Source organism: Macaca nemestrina, chromosome 3, assembly GCF_043159975.1.
Source record: "Macaca nemestrina isolate mMacNem1 chromosome 3, mMacNem.hap1, whole genome shotgun sequence".
Lineage (NCBI taxonomy): Eukaryota > Metazoa > Chordata > Mammalia > Primates > Cercopithecidae > Macaca > Macaca nemestrina.
In genome coordinates, this window is record NC_092127.1 from 43984685 (window position 1) to 44001025 (window position 16341).

At 40.0% G+C, this 16341-nt stretch overlaps 1 protein-coding gene across 2 annotated transcripts in view; it reads right to left on the reverse strand.

Annotated features, from left to right (window-relative positions):
* The window catches only part of C3H4orf51 (chromosome 3 C4orf51 homolog), a 74637-nt gene that overhangs the window by 14730 nt on the left and 43566 nt on the right, over nucleotides 1-16341 (reverse strand). The window lies entirely within an intron of this gene.

Here is a 16341-nt window from a genome sequence, read left to right on the forward strand (position 1 = left end):
ATAAAAATAAAATTATTTTAAAAAAAGAAATGCCAAAGGGAAAGAAAAAAAGGATGTTAATGAGCAATAAAAAAATCATCTGAAGGTACAAAACTCACTGGTAATGTAAATACACAGAAAAAAAACAGCATATTATAACTCTGTAACTGGTGTGTAAACTAGTCTCATCTTAAATAGAAAGACTAAAAGATGAACCAATCAAAAATAATAAGTACGACAACTTTTCAAGACATAGATAGTATATAAGATCAATAGAAACAACAAAAAGTTAAAAAGTGGGAGATGAAGTTAAGGTGTAGAGTCTTTATTAGTTTTCCGTTTGCTTGTTTGATTTTTTAGGCTAACAGTGTTAAGCTGTTACCAGTTCAAAATAATGGGAGATAAATAAGATAGTACTTGCAAATCTCGTGGTAACTTCAAATCAAAAACATACAACAGATACACAATAAATAAAAAGGAAGAAACTAAATCATATAACCAGTGAAAAATCACCTTCACTAAAATGAAGACAGGAATGAAAAAAAAGAAGGAAGACTACAAACAACCAGAAAACAAATAACAAAATGGCAGGAATAAATCCTTACTTATCTATGATAACATTGAATGTAAATGGACTAAGCTTTTCGATTAAAAGACACAGAGTGGCTGAATAGATTTAAAACAAACAACAAACAAAAAAACAAGACCCAATGATCTGTTGCCTACAAGAAATACAGTTCACCTATAAAGACAAGCATAGACTGAAATTAAAGGGTGGAAAAAGATATTTCATGCTAATGAAAACCAAAAAAGAGCAGTAGTAGTTATAATTATGTCAGACAAAATAGTTTTCAAAAATTATAAGAAGAGACAAAGAGGATCACTATGTAATGATAAAGGGGCCAATTCAGCAAGAGGATATAACAATTTGAAATATATATATGTGTATATATATATACACACACACACACACAAACACACACACACAAAACATTGGAGCATACAAGAACATAATGCAAATATTATTACAGCTAAAGAGAGACATGGACCCCAATACAATAATAGCTGGAGACTTCAACATCCCACCTTCAGCGTTGGACGTATCTTCTGTATAGAAAATTAACAACTAAACATCGAACTTAATCTGCACTATTGACCAAATGGGCCTAATAGATATTTACAGGACATTATATCCAATGGCTCTAGAAAACACATTCTTCTCCTCAGTACATGAATCATTCTAAAGGATAGACCATATGTTACTTCATGAAACAAGCCTTAAAACACTTAAAAATTGGCCGGGCGTGGTGGCTCAAGCCTGTAATCCCAGCACTTTGGGAGGCCGAGACAGGTGGATCACGAGGTCAGGAGATCGAGACTATCCTGGCTAACACGGTGAAACCCCGTCTCTACTAAAAAATACAAAAAACTAGCCGGGCGAGGTGGCGGGCGCCTGTAGTCTCAGCTACTCGGGAGGCTGAGGCAGGAGAATGGCGTGAACCCGGGAGGCGGAGCTTGCAGTGAGCTGAGATCCGGCCACTGCACTCCAGCCTGGGCGACAGAGCAAGACTCCGTCTCAAAAAAAAAAAAAAAAAAAAAAAAACCACTTAAAAATTTAAATAAAATCAAGCATCTCCTCTAAACACATTGGAATAAAACTAGAAATCAGTAACAAGAGGAATTTTGGAAACTATACATATACATAGGAATCGAACGATATGCTTCTGAATGATCAGTGGGTCAATGAAGAAATTAAGAACAACATTGAAAAATGTCTTGAAACAAATGATAATTGGAACACATCACACCAAAACCTATCAGATACACAAAAGCAGGGAAGTTTATAACTATAAGTGCCTACTTCAAAAAAGAAGAAAAACTTCAAGTAAATAACCAAATGATGTATATTAAAGAACTACAAAAGCAAAAGCAAACTAAACTCAAAATTTGAAGAAGAAAATAATAAGGATTAGAGCAGAAATACATGAAATTGAAATGAAGAAAACAATATGAAAGATCAATGAAATTAAAAGTTTTTTTTTGAAAAGTTAAACAAATTTGACAAACCTTTAACCAGACTAGCTAAGAAAAAAAGAGAGGTGATCCAAATAAATAAAAGCAGAGATGAAAAAGGCAACATTAGTACTAATACTGCAGAACTTCAAAGGATCATTAGTTGCTATTATGAGCAACTAGACACCTGCAAATTTGAAAATCTAGAAGAAATGAATAAAGTTCTAGACACATACAACCTATCAAGATTGAACCATGAAGAAACCCAATTCCTGAACAATTACTTGAACCAATAACTTGACTGTTATTTGACTAGTAACATGTAACGAGATCAAAGTTGTAATAAAAAGTCCCATAGCAAAGAAAAGCCTGAGACATGATGGCTGCACTGCTGAATTCTACCAAACATTTAAGAACTAATACCAATCCTACTCAAACTATTCTGAAACAGAGAGAAGGGGATACTTCCAAATTCATTCTATGAGGTCAGTATTACCCTGATACCAAAACCAGACAAAGACATGAAAGAAAGAAAAAGAAGAAAGAAGGAGGGAGGGAGAGAGAATGGAAGGGAAGGAAGGAAGGAAGGAAGGAAGGAAGGAAGGAAGGAAGGAAGGAAGGAAGGAAGGAAGGAAGGAAGGAAGGAAGGAAGGAAGGGAGGGAGGGAGGGAGGGAGGGGAGGGAGGGAGGGGAGGGAGGGAGGGAGACTAAAGATCAATGTCCCTGATATTGATGAAAAAATCTTCAACAAAATACTAGCAAACTGAATTTAATGACACATTAAAAGGATTATTCATCATTACCAAGTGGGATTTATCCCAGGAATGTACACATGGTTCAACACATGCAAATCAATCAACATAATATATCATATCAATAGAATGGAAGACAAAAACCATATGATCATTTTGATTAATGCTGAAAAAGCATTGTTAAAATTCAACATCACTTCATCATAAAAAAAAAACTCTCAAAAAACTGGGCACAGATGGAATATACCTCAACATAATTAGAGCCATATACGACAGATCCACAGCTACTATCATATTGAATGTGGAAAAACTGAAAGCTTTTCCTCTAAGATATGAAACACAACAAAGATGCCTACTTTCACATTTTCAGTACTCAACATAGTACTGGAAGCCATAGCTAGAGCAATCAGACAAGAGAAAGAAAGTGCATCCAAATTGGAAAGAAAGAAGTTAAATTATCTTTGTTTGCAGATGATATGATCATACACACACACACACACACACACACACACACACATATATATATATAGAGAGAGAGATGGAGTCTCGCTCTATCCCCCAGGCTGGAGTGCAGTGGCGCAATCTCGGCTCACTGCAAGCTCCATCTCCCGGGTTCACGCCATTCTCCTGCCTCAGCATCCTGAGTAGCTGGGACTACAGGTGCCCACCACAGCGCCTGGCTAATTTTTTGTATTTTTAGTAGAGACAGGGTTTCACCATGGTCTCGATCTCCTGACCTTGTGATCCGCCCGTCTCAGCCTCCCAAAGTGCTGGGGACCTTATATTTTAAAAAACCTAAAGACTCCACCAAAAAACTATTAGAACTGATAAATTCAGTAAAGCTGCAGGATACAAAATCAACGTACAAAAATCCGTAGCATTTCTATATGCCAACAGCAAACAGTCTGAAAAAGAAATTTAAAAAGGAATCCCATTTACAATAGCTGCAAATAAAATAAGATACCTAGAAATTAATCAAAGAGGTGAAAGATCTCTACAATGAAAATTATAAAACATTGATGCAAGAAATTGAAGAGGACACAAAAAAGAAAAATATTCCATGTTTGTGGATTGCAAGAATCAATATTGTTAAAATGTCCATACTACCCAGAGCAATGTACAGATTCAATGCAATCCTTATCAAAATACCAACAACATTCTTCAAAGAAATAGAAAAAAGAATCCTAAAATTTATATAGAACCACAAAAGACCCAGAATAGTGAAAGCTATCCTGAACAAAAAGAACAAAACTAGAGGAATTACACTATGTGACTTCAAACTATACTACAGACCTGTAGTAATCAAACAGTATGGTACTGGCATAAAAACAGACCTATAGACCAATGGAACAAAATAGAGAACCCAGAAACAAGTCCAGGCATCTACAGTGAGCTCATTTTGACAAAGGTGCCAAGAACACACCTGAAGGGGAAAGATAGTCTTTTCAATAAATGGTGCTGGGAAAACTAGATATCCATATGCAGAAGAATAAAACTAGACCCTTATTTCTCACTATATACAAAAATCAAATAAAAATGGAGTAAAGACTAATATCTTAAGACTAATATCTAAGACCTTAAAATATGAAACTAAAATAAAACATTGGGAAAACTCTCCCAGACACTGGAGTGGGCAAAGATTTCTTGAGTTATAACCCACAAGCACAGACAACTAAAGCAAATATGGGCAAATGGGAGCACATCAAGTTAAAAGCTTCTTCACACCAAAGGAAACAAACAAAGTGAGGATATAACCCACAGAATGGGAGAAAATATTTGCAAACTACCCATCTCACAAGGGATTAGTAATCAGAATATATAAGGAGTTCAAACGACTCTATAGAAAAAAATTTCTAATAATCTGATTCTGAAGTGGGCAAAAGATTTGAATACATATTTCTCAAAAGAAGACATACAAATGGCAAACAGGTTTATGAAAAGGTGATCACTGATCATCAGAGAAACGCAAGCCGAAACTACACTGAGATATCATCTCACCCAAGTTAAAATGGCTTTTATCCAAAAGACAGGCAATAACAAATGCTGGTGAGGATGTAGAGAAAAGGGAACCCTAGTACACTGTTGGTGGGAATGTAAATTAGTACAACCACTATGGAGAACAGTTTGGAGGTTCCTCAAAAAACTAAAAATAGAGCTACCATATGATCCAGCAATTTAACTGCTAGGTGTATACCCAAAGGAAAAGAAATCAATGTATTGAAGAGGTATCAGCACTTCCATGTTTCTCATAGCACTGTTCACAATAGCCAAGATTTGGAAGCAACCTAACACTCCAGCAACAGATGAAAGGATAAAGAAAAAGCGGTAAATATACACAATGGAGTACTATTCAGCTATAAAGAAGAATGAGATCCAATCATTTGCAATAGCATAGAAGGAACTGAAGATTGTTATGTTAAGTGAAATAAGTTGGGCACAGAAAGACAAATCTGACATATTGTTACATATTTGTGGGATCTAAAAGTTAAAACAACTGAACTCATAGAGATGGAGAGTAGAAGAATGATTACCAGAGTCTGGGAAGGGTTGTAGGGGGTTAGGGGGAAGTGAGAATGGTTAATGGGTACAAAAAAAAAAAAAAATGAATGAATAAATAAGACCTAGTATTTGATAGCACAACAGTGTGTCTTATAGTCAATGATAATCTAATTGTACATTTTATAATAACTAAAAGAGAATAATTGGATTGTTTGTAACACAAAGGATACATGCTTGGGTGATGGATACCCCATTTACCCTGATGTGATTGTTATGCATTGCATGCTACATCAAATTATCTCATGTACCCCATAAGTATATATATTTACTATGTACTCAGTACAATAAATACTTTTTTAAAAGACAATATTTTTCATTTTTTCTTTGAGTATTTAATATAAAAACAGATTGATGAAAATGAAAAGAAAAATTAAGAGTCAAAGAATGTTATTAATCAGAATGAATATCTCCTTGCCCACCTTTTCTACAATTAAGTAAATGGGCATAGCAATGGATCATCACCATACTATTAATTAACATCCCATCTCTTTATGGTATCAGACAATAGACATAGTAGCAAAAATAGTGAAATATTCAAGAGTTGTGGTTACAGTTAAATGGGAAGAGTAATAATTTCCTGCTGAAGGACTTTACAATTTGGTTTATCTGTCTATGGATAAGAAGCTAAATGTGCACATGCATGATTTTGTATCACAGGATCCTGTGTTTAAACATGAGCCCTTCACATTACCTATAATCCATTGCCACCCTCACCATTATTCCCTATCCCTTTTCTTCACAACCCAAAGTTTCCATCCCAGTTGAACATATTCTAAAGCAAGTCCCTGCCTAACTTACCAACCATTTCTCCCCACAAGATTCCCCTTCCACGCTAACCATGATTAATGTCTCTCTCTCCTTTTCATTTATTATTTAATGAGCAACAAATATATGGAAAATCATGTGTTGGCAGCTGATAAAGAATGGAGATAAGTAAGATACATTTCCCAGCTTTAAGGAGTTTACTAACCAATAGAAGAAATGAGCATCTGAACATATGCATTATAATACAAGGAAAAATACACATAAATTGCTGTGAAAATATTGAATAAAGAATGACAGATTCTAACTGTGGTGGGAGGAGGCTTTATGGAGGATGTAGCATGCAAGCTGCAATCTAAAGAATGAGTGGGATTTCCATAGACAGAAAAATTGGGGAGGGCATTCCAGATTGAGAGAACAGCTTGAGCAAAGGCAAGAAGGTGAGAAATTGCTTGGTGGATTCTGTTGTGCTAGAAGATTACAATGAAACCAAACAAAGACAGCTTGTGTAGGGCTTCAAATCCCTGTCAAGGAGACTGAATGCCTAAACTACTCTGTAGTTAGTAAGAGCTAACAAAATATTTTGAGGCAAATGGCATGAATTAGACCTGCATTTTAGGAAGATAATTCTAGCAGCACTAAGAAAGTTCTATGGTTTGAATCTCCCAAAGCTTATGTGTTGAAAACTTAATCCCGGCCAGGCACAGTGGCTCATGCCTGTAATCCCAGCACTTTGGGAGGCCGAGGCTGGCGGATCACGAGGTCAGGAGATTCAGACCATCCTGGCCAACACAGTGAAACCCTGTCTCTAACAAAAATACAAAAAAAAAAAAAACCCCAAAATTAGCCAGGCATGGTGGCGGGCGCCTGTAGTCCCAGCTACTCGGGAGGTTGAGGCAGGAGAATGGTGTGAACCTGAGAGGTGGAGCTTGCAGTGAGCCAAGATCATGCCACTGCACTCCAGCCTGGGCGACAGACCGAGACTCCGACTCAAAAAAAAAAAAAAAAAAAAAAAATTAATCCCTAATGCAGCTGTGTTGAGAGACAGTACCTTTTCCCTTTCAGAGGTGATTAGCTCATGTGGTCTTCGGCCTCAGAAATGGATTAATGCCATTATCACAGGTGTGGCTTTGTTATCTCAGGAGCAGGATCTTCATAAAAAGACGAGTTGAACCCACTTCCTCTTCTCTCTCTCATGCGTTCTCTTACCCTCCCACCTTCTGCCATGGGATGATGCAGCAAGAAAGTCTTCACAGAATGCTGGCCCCTTGATCTTAGACTTTCCTGCCTTCAGAACCATGAGCCAAATAAATTTCTGTTTATTATAAATGATATAGTCTCAGGTATTTTGTTACAGCAACACAAAATAGACTAAGACAGAAAGGAAGACTCAAAAGGCAAAAAAGGTAGAGATGAGGTATGCTCCAAATGTCCTAAACTGAAGTCATCATCTTCTCCCTCAAATCTGACCCTTCCTTACCATGTATTTCTTACTCCAATAAGGGTACACCTATCCTCCAACTTACCTAAGCTATAAACCTTGGGGTCAGCTTTGTCCCCTTCTTGCTCTCCGACTTCTTTTTCTTCCTCTTGCTCTTTGGATAGTTAATCCATCAAAGAGCTCTGTTTATCTGCCAAATATTTTTCTGCCTCTCTCCTGTCTTTTCCACTCTTAATATCCTTGTGCTGGTTCTTGGCATCCTCACCAGGTGGACCACAGTAGTTTTCTGTCTAGAAAAAAATGCTCTTGTGTAGAAGACTGAAAACGTATTCCGAAGCTCAGAAGAAATCTCATGATGAGACTTGTTGGAGCAAAGATATTTGAAGACAGTGGAGAGGGTGGTAACACCATGGAAGCAACAGCACCAGCAACAATAGCAACAACAAAGGCACCAATGACAGAACCTTAGGAGATGGCTTTCATAGGGAGATTTTAATGTCAACACAGGAGAATGAGAAGAAACAGAGAAGTCAGAGATAAGCACAACATTGCTAGAGAACCCAGTGGTAGAGAGACTTTTATGTGAAATCGTACAGAAGGATGAGTAGAGTCAGGCTGAATCTCATAGCCTTCATCAATTTGATGGCCATTGGTGATCTTTAAGGATGCAGATTCAATGACAGGTTAGGAGCGAAAGCTAAATTCCAGTAGGTTAAAGAATGAGTAGATGGTGAGATGCTGGCAACAAAGAGAAAAGTCTACCCTTGTATTGAGTTTAGTATTGAAAGAAATAAAGTTAATGCAGCCAGGCATGGTGGCTCATGTCTGTAATCTCAGCACTTTGGGAGGCTGAGGCAGGTGAACCACTTGAAGTCAGGAGTTTGAGACCACCCTAGCCAACATGGTGAAGCCCAGTCTCTACTAACAACAACAACAACAATTAGCCAGGCATGGTGGCAGGTGCCTGTAATCCCAGCTACTCAGGAGACTAGGCAGGAGAATCATTTAAACCTGGGAGGTGGAGGTTGCAGTGAGCTGAGATTGAGCCACTGCATGCCAGCCTGGGTGATAGAGTGAGACTCTGTCTTTAAAAAAAAAAAAAAAAAAGAGAGAGAGAGAGAGAAAAAAGAAAGTTAATGCATCCTAGTTCTCACCAAAAGACCCCAAATCTTTCTTTCTCTCTCAGGGAAATCTAACCTTTTCCCACTCCCTATTTCACATTCCTTTGAAGAAAAGTAAACTAGTGGCATTATAATCTCCAGCCACACTCCAAACCAATTTTCCATATCTTTTTTTTATCAAGTCATCCTTTGAAGTGTAGGCCATCCATTTTCATACCATCCCTATTATTGCTGCCCACCAGAACCAGTTTCTGTTAGCCAAACATATCCACAGGAAAAGAAGGCTACACAGATAAAATTTAGTACCTCTTCTCCGAAACGCAAAGAGTCCAAAAAACTTTTAAAATAAAAAAAGGTCAAGGGATGAAAAGTCGCCCTACCCCTCACCCCTCTGCTGTGGCAAGGGTTATAAAATAAGTATTCTAGTCTGGAAAAATGAAGGATTAGAAGGGAATGTGATCAGCCTCTAAGAAAACATGATGGATATGGCCAGAGAACCCCAGACTCAGCCACCAAATTCCAGAATATTACAGCTAAAAGGTAAACCTTGAAGCTTCAAAGAGATTGTTTATGTTGGAGCCCTGGTCTCTGTTACCCTGACAAACTATCCTTTTCTGATGCATTGCAAGCCTGACTTTTGTGAGGAGGAGGGGATCTCAAATTCTAGGCTGGACACCACATTAGCCGTGGAGACGGCTGCAGCTCCATAATCCTCCTCACGCTCACTGCGACCTCACCAACGGGAAAAAAAATCACCCTCATCAGATAGAATAGGAGGAAAGGTACCGGGTTTTATGAGATAGAAATGAAATAATCTGTTTTCTATTAACTATCACGAGAAAATTATTAGTTCATGCCAGAATCGCAAATATAAACATTATCATATTGAAAGCATTTACTCTGAAGGAGACCATCTGGCAAAGCCTTGCAGACCACACTTTGAGAGGCAGAGCATGTGTCGCCATGGTGGGCTCTTCCATTAAAGCGGGAAATCCAGAAGAAGTGAAAATTTAAGGGTTTTGAGGGGAGTACCTTGCCGTAATGACATCTGCTAGATATTTGTCACATGTTCTCTAGGGGTGGATCTGCTTTTACAAATGCTGTTTTATGAAAACCTATATTTTCAAAACAAGGGGTGGTTATTATTCAGAATCCCTCTCTTTAAAAATGGATTTTTCCTTGGGCACTGAATTTCAGAAGGGTATTTATATAATGTATAGAGCATTAACTGTTTAACATAAAGGTTGGAGAAAAGATGAAGGGGACTGTAGGAAACCCGATGATTTAGGAGCCACAATTAATTACAGATTCACCAAAAATGGAAAATATGTCATTTGAAATTACAAAGTAAATGCATAGTTCTTTTTTTGTAAAATGCAGTTTTGAAAACCTCACGTTGTCACTTTTTTTTTTTTTTTTTTTTCTGAAAGGGAGAGAGAGCTATAATTTGGAAAGCATTTCACCCTCTCTGGATACAGATAGAGCCCTAGTTACATACAAAGTGAAGGAAACTTTATATTCCAGAAAAGAAGAAATGCTGATGGCAACTCGAAGAAACGCCCGACTCCCCTGAAGATCCACGTGAATGGTTTTCACCTGGCTGGCTTCCAATGTCAGCAGACTTTGAACTTACGTTTGTTTGCATCTTCTGCCTTCATTTGCTCAGAGCTGCTATTGCTGGTTGAATATCAGTTCCACGTTGAGCCTTTCCCAGATCTCTCTCCTCTAGGTCACACTGCAACCCCGCTTACTCAGGCAAAGACTATGCATATCTCAAAATCTAGTAAGAGTAGCAGCATCTAACAACTAGGAGCTCAGTAGTTGTCAGGGGTGTTGGGCTGCAGCAACTCAATCTCTACCTTTTAGTCAGGAGAGTAATTCAGATTATACACGCTGCATATGTTTACTGTCTCGTTATATCAAACACTTTAGTGTGGATATTAGAAGTAGAGGGAAAAGCTCTCAAGTAATTCAAATCTCCTGGGAGAATTTGGACTCTCAATAATTATTCTATTGTCCTTACACGTTTAAAAGTTTAACAACTGTTTTTAGTGCTTTCTAAAAGGTAATACATGCACACGATAAAATAAAAGGCAATTCAATGATTATGTTTCAAGAAGAGAGTGAAAAGTCATAATACGATTTTGTTTGTATCTCCTGCCTTCATTTGCTCAGAGATGCTATTGTTGGTTGAATATCAATTTGTGTTTGAGCCTTTCCCAATTCTTGCCCCTCTGCCACACATTAACTCCTATGGGTGGACCAAGACAATCTATGGGATGAATTCCTCAGTCAGGAGTAGTCAACTTCTGGGGAGGTAAGCAGAGCTTCGGATTCTGGATCTTAAGCTAAGAGTCCTAACCTGCTATAACTTTGGTCACTGTACAGTCTTTTCTGACCAAATCTACAATCTATACATGACAACTCATCATCTGGTGAGAAATTAGATTACTAAATGAGCGGACAAAGTATTTGTGTATGCGTCTTATAATCTATTAGCCATAAAACAAAGTGGTTAGGTAGGTAGATGACAAATGAGTAAGAGAAAAAGAGTTATAGAGAAACAGCAAGACTTTAGAGCATCTAACTCCATTTCATTTTGTAAAAGAATCTTTCATTATGTGAAAAGAAACTGTAGCCTGGACAGCGTGAGGGAAGGGAAGGGACAAGGACAGAATGAAAAAAGGATATTTGCCTAATCATTAAAAAAAACTCATTGCTGGCCAGGTGCAGTGGCTCACACCAGTAATCCCAGGACTCTGGGAGGCCAAGGCGGACAGGTTGCTTGAGCCCAAAAGTTTGAGATCATTCTGGGCAACATGGTGAAACCCCATCTCTACCAAAAATACAAAAAATTAGTTGGGTGTTGTGGTGCGTACCTGTGGTTCCAGCTACTCGGAAGGCTGAGGTGGGAGGATCACTTAAGCCCAGGAGACAAAGGTGGCAGTGAGCTGCGATCATACCACTGCACTCCAGCTGGAGTGACAGAGCAAGACCCTATCTCAAAATAATAATTGATTATGTAATTCATATTAATTCAAAGTAGTCTTATGGTTCAGTCTTCTGGTTTAGTATCAAATCACAGATCCAACAGTCCCACAGAAAAAAATATAATTAACAACAATTTGAGTCTTAGTTTCTTCGTAAAACACCACAGGGGAGTGTGTGTGTGTGTGTATATATATATATATGTATATATATACATATATATATACACACACACACACGTGTGTGTGTGTGTGTGTGTATGTGTGTGTGTGTGTGTGTGTGTATATATATATATATATTTTTTTTTTCCAGATAGAGTCTCGCTCTGTTGCCCAGGCTGAAGTGCAGTGGTGCAATCTCAGCTTACTGCAACCTCCACCTCCCAGGTTCAAGCAATCCTCCTGCCTCAGCCTCCTGAATAGCTGGGATTACAGGCGCCCGCCACCATGCCTGAGTAATTTTTGTATTTTTAATAGAGACGGGGTTTCACCATATTGGTCAGGCTAGTCTCGAACTCCTGACCTCAGGTGATCCACCTGCCTAGGCCTCCCAAAGTGCTGGGATTATAGGCGTAAGCCACTGAGTCCTGCTGGGAGTATATTTAAAATCTTCTTTACACATTTTTCTCTACAAGGATGTGCTCCAGCAGGAACCAACTAACAATGAATCTCTCCAAGTCTTACTCTCTTGCTGTCTCTATTAATCCCTTAAAATTCCTCCCAACACTCAGGCCGCACAGTTTCTTTCCTCTGTTCCTCAGCACTTTACTATATAGATGAATTTACCCTTTCTGGTTTCTGCCCCATATCTTAGAACCTCAACACTCAGATTGAAAGAGCCTATCATTACCAAGCAGGATAAATTTTAAAAATAAATTCATACATAGCGATATCAAAACGAAACTCCAGAGCATCGAGGTGAAAAACACAATCGTAAAAGGTACAAGAGGATACAGAGGATTACCTACGAAGGAGTGAGAGTCAGATCAAAAGGGTACTGCTCATCAACCAAAGCAGTCTGAAGAAAATAATGGAATAGCTTAGAAATGTTCAGGAAAAATCTATTTGAACTTAGAGTTCTATAACAAGCCAAGCTAACATGCAGAGAGAGAGAGAGAGCAAAATACCTTCTCAGACACACCAGCCCTTAGAAAAATGTATTACCCACTCTGATGGAGAAGGGAGGAAAAGCAAAAGAAAATCCACCAAAGATGTGCTCCAGCAGGAAGAAAAATGAATCCAAAAGGTAATCATGGGCTATAAGCAGTAAAGGAGAATGCATTCATGTTTTATTTTTGTAATTAGAAAGTAATCTTTTTCCAAAGGTTGGGGAGAAAAGATACTGACAATTATTTATGTTTATTTCTATTCCATTTTACCTTTGCATAATATGTCACTATAGTTTACAAAGTGCTTTCCCATAAATTTCCAGTAGCCAGAATCACAGGACCTACAAAAATGTTTTAAGAGGGCTATGTTAGGACAAATATTAATTCCAATAAAACTTGGAAATGTGATCTCTGAGTCTAGTAAGATATTTCTTGCCACGGACACTGGCTGGCTTCTACAATCATTATGATGACAACATCACTGGGTTTAAGAAGGATTGATGAACATGAAATTTAGCAGACTTCTTTTTTTCTTTTAACTCTGCTACCAAGTTGAACTAGATTATGGACTGGTAGAGAAGGAGATGAATGGAGGGAAGAACTATAATAGTTCAGATGGGCTGATGCGTTCAAAAGGAACTCACGAGATGTTCAGGCTCTGAGGTTTATGAACTAGACAGGACTCTCGCCACCAGGGTGTGTCAGGGAGGCCACTATTCTGCCCAGGAGGCCTTCTAATGACAGATCCTAGGTTCCCCAAAGGCGCCTGTTGAGAGGCTCATGGTGCTATTGCCTAGGTCATAGGCCATGAATTTAGGGCTTGGAATCTCTCACTTGAACTTTTTTACACCATCCCTGATGTGTGCCAGAAAAAGAGCAGCTGCCAAAAAGCAGACATTTTCCTGTCTCTAAAAATAAAACACTGGCAATGCTTCAGGCTCCTGTGCCAAGACCTGGCCCTTCCCAGGATAAACAATAGATCGCCAAGCCAATCGGAGAGCAAATACTGAGTCCTGAAGTATGTCTAAGTCCAGCCTGAAATGCCTAGGTCAGGACATGTGCACTCGAAAGCCAGGAAGCCAGAGAAGGCCCTCCCTCCTCCGCAGCTGATGGAGGGCAGCTGTTGCACCCAGCCATGGACCAGGTGTGGCTGAGTGGAGGCCTCAGGTTACACCCAGACCTTGACCCAGCTGAGGTCACAGAGTCCCTATCAGGTCCCGCCCCTAGAGCCCTGGGGTGCATAGTGACAGATCTGAGGGCCTGTGAGATCCTGTCCGGAGAAAGCTCCCTGGGAAGGGAAGAGTTTCAAAAGCATCCCTCTACATTCGTCACTCAGGGCTGTGTGTCACCTGTCAAAACCCCTCATGCCCAGCTGAGAGCCCTCACCTGCTAGATACAGGACAGCAAAACCTCCTGAATATAGGAATGCTATAGTAACAGCGTTCCCACTCTAATTGCCTCCCAATTCATCAAATCCTTCTACAGCACGTGTTCAAGCCCCTGTGCCTTGTCATTAGGGTTCAAACCTTCCAGACCACAGCTTGGCTTTTTGCTGGTTTGGGGACTTAAGAAGGCTAAGAGGGGGTTAGGGGAGGAGAGGGCCTAAATATAGCAAATATTTGCAGGCATAATCACTCCATAAACATGCTTCAGTGGAAGAGAGTGTAGGGCCGACCCAGATGACGGATGTCACTCACCCAAGTGTCACATCATAAATAAAATTGAATGAGCCCATTCTCTCGCAGAACCAGAGTGACGCCTGTTCCCACTATAAATATTTATGAAGTCATCGTCCTTAAAAGACTTTATTTTTCCAGGTAAGTAGACTTTAAGGAAAAAGTTAAGCAGAGCTTTGCCTGCAATTATGGAATAGTCACCATAGCTTTTCAATGGATAGTCCATGGAAAGGAAAAGAAAAAGAGAAAGAAGATAAGGAAACACAAGAGCCTGTTCCATGGGGCTTCTGCACAGAGATCTCATTTATGCCAGTCAAAGTTCATTCTCATTCAAAAAGTGACAGCCTTCTCTGGGAAGAAGAAACCAGAAGCAGAAGCCAGAAGAAGCCCTATCAGTCCCGTTTCACCCAGGCCTGTGTAATGAAGGGGGCGCAAACAGATTCTTGTCACCCAAATGCCAACCCCTCCCACCACCTCTGCTAGGAGGGACATTCTCCTTTGCATTCTCACTCTCCCAGTCTGTCTCTTAGTAACAGAAAAAATGTACACCTCACCCCATTACTATGCTCATTTGAAAAGAATTCTCAGAATGTGAGGATGTGTGTCTGGGTGGCTCTCTGGGTGTTTATGCAAAGTCTACTACTTTTGCCCGTAGTTACTCTTCCTGATTGCATGAGGAATGGCACCTCGGAAACCTTACTGGCATCTGACAAGCTTTTCCTGTGCTCCATGCACTCAGGAGGAGCAAACACCTCCTCCGGGCTTAGGAGCACTCCAACAGTCCCCTTCTCCAAGGCACTGTGGCAGTCCAACGACCTGGAACTCTCAAGCCATTGTCTCCACTACAATACATGCTAATTTTCATGTCACGTTGCAACTTCCATGTTACTCATCTGCTGACTGCACCAAAGCCCTCGCCCAAGTCCATCAAGCCTGTTTCTTTCCCAGGGATGGCCTTGTGCCTGGGCTCTCTTCCCCTCCAAACTCCGGGGTGGCCCCTGCTTTATCAGACTGAACTGGCTCTGGAGCTCTATGAGAAAAGTTGATGATCATCTTGCTTTAGCCTCCGGGAAGTCTTGCTCCACAAAGAACAAGAGTCTCTGGTTTTGTGAAATGAGTCACAGGCTGCCTTGGCCATGCCTATCTGGGGAGGCCAGGGCTGCCATGTATGGTCTGTGCTCCGTGCCACCCACCTCTCGCTGTCAGCCCAAGCCCTTTGCCAGGACAGCCTGAGTCATAAAACTCAGCACATTCCTCAAGGGTTGGATAGTCTTTCCTTGTTATTACTTTGCTTTTGTTTTATGCAGCACCTGGTTTCGTTTTAAAAACCCAAATAAAACTCACACGGGCAGGGCGGGAGTGGGGAAATAGGAAGAAAAGCAAAGGGCTCTAACTCCCCAAACAGGGAGGCACAGAGCAGGACAGAGACGGGACTGCAGCTGAGGGGCTGGGGAGAGCTAGGATGTGCCACTAATGAATTGATTTGACCACAATCTTCCTTGCTGTATATGATAAAGCATTTGATGCCCAGGTCTCTTCCCCACCCTCCCATCCCCAAATTAGGCCGCAGTACAGTACTCATCAGTCATGTGACCTTCCCGAAGCCCCTCCACTTTCTGAGTGTCCTCAATCAATGGACATACATCTCGGATGAATCCTAAGGAACATTCTAGTTACAACACTCTGAGTCTATGAACCTGCCGGTTCCCTTTTTCTTGGATACAAGCCCTAACCCACGTGTGAGGGAATATGTTTCCACAAGCAAACATTTGCTCTTTGCCTTTTGGGGATTAAGGAATGGGGGATAGACAAGCAAGAAGGTGTAGACCCCACCACACCAATGCTGCTGGTCAAATTGAACTTCTGCGGCCAGGTTACTGTTGCAACTCATCTGTAAAGCTGTTAAGACTTCATTTTTAGAATTAAAACAGAATTCTAATCA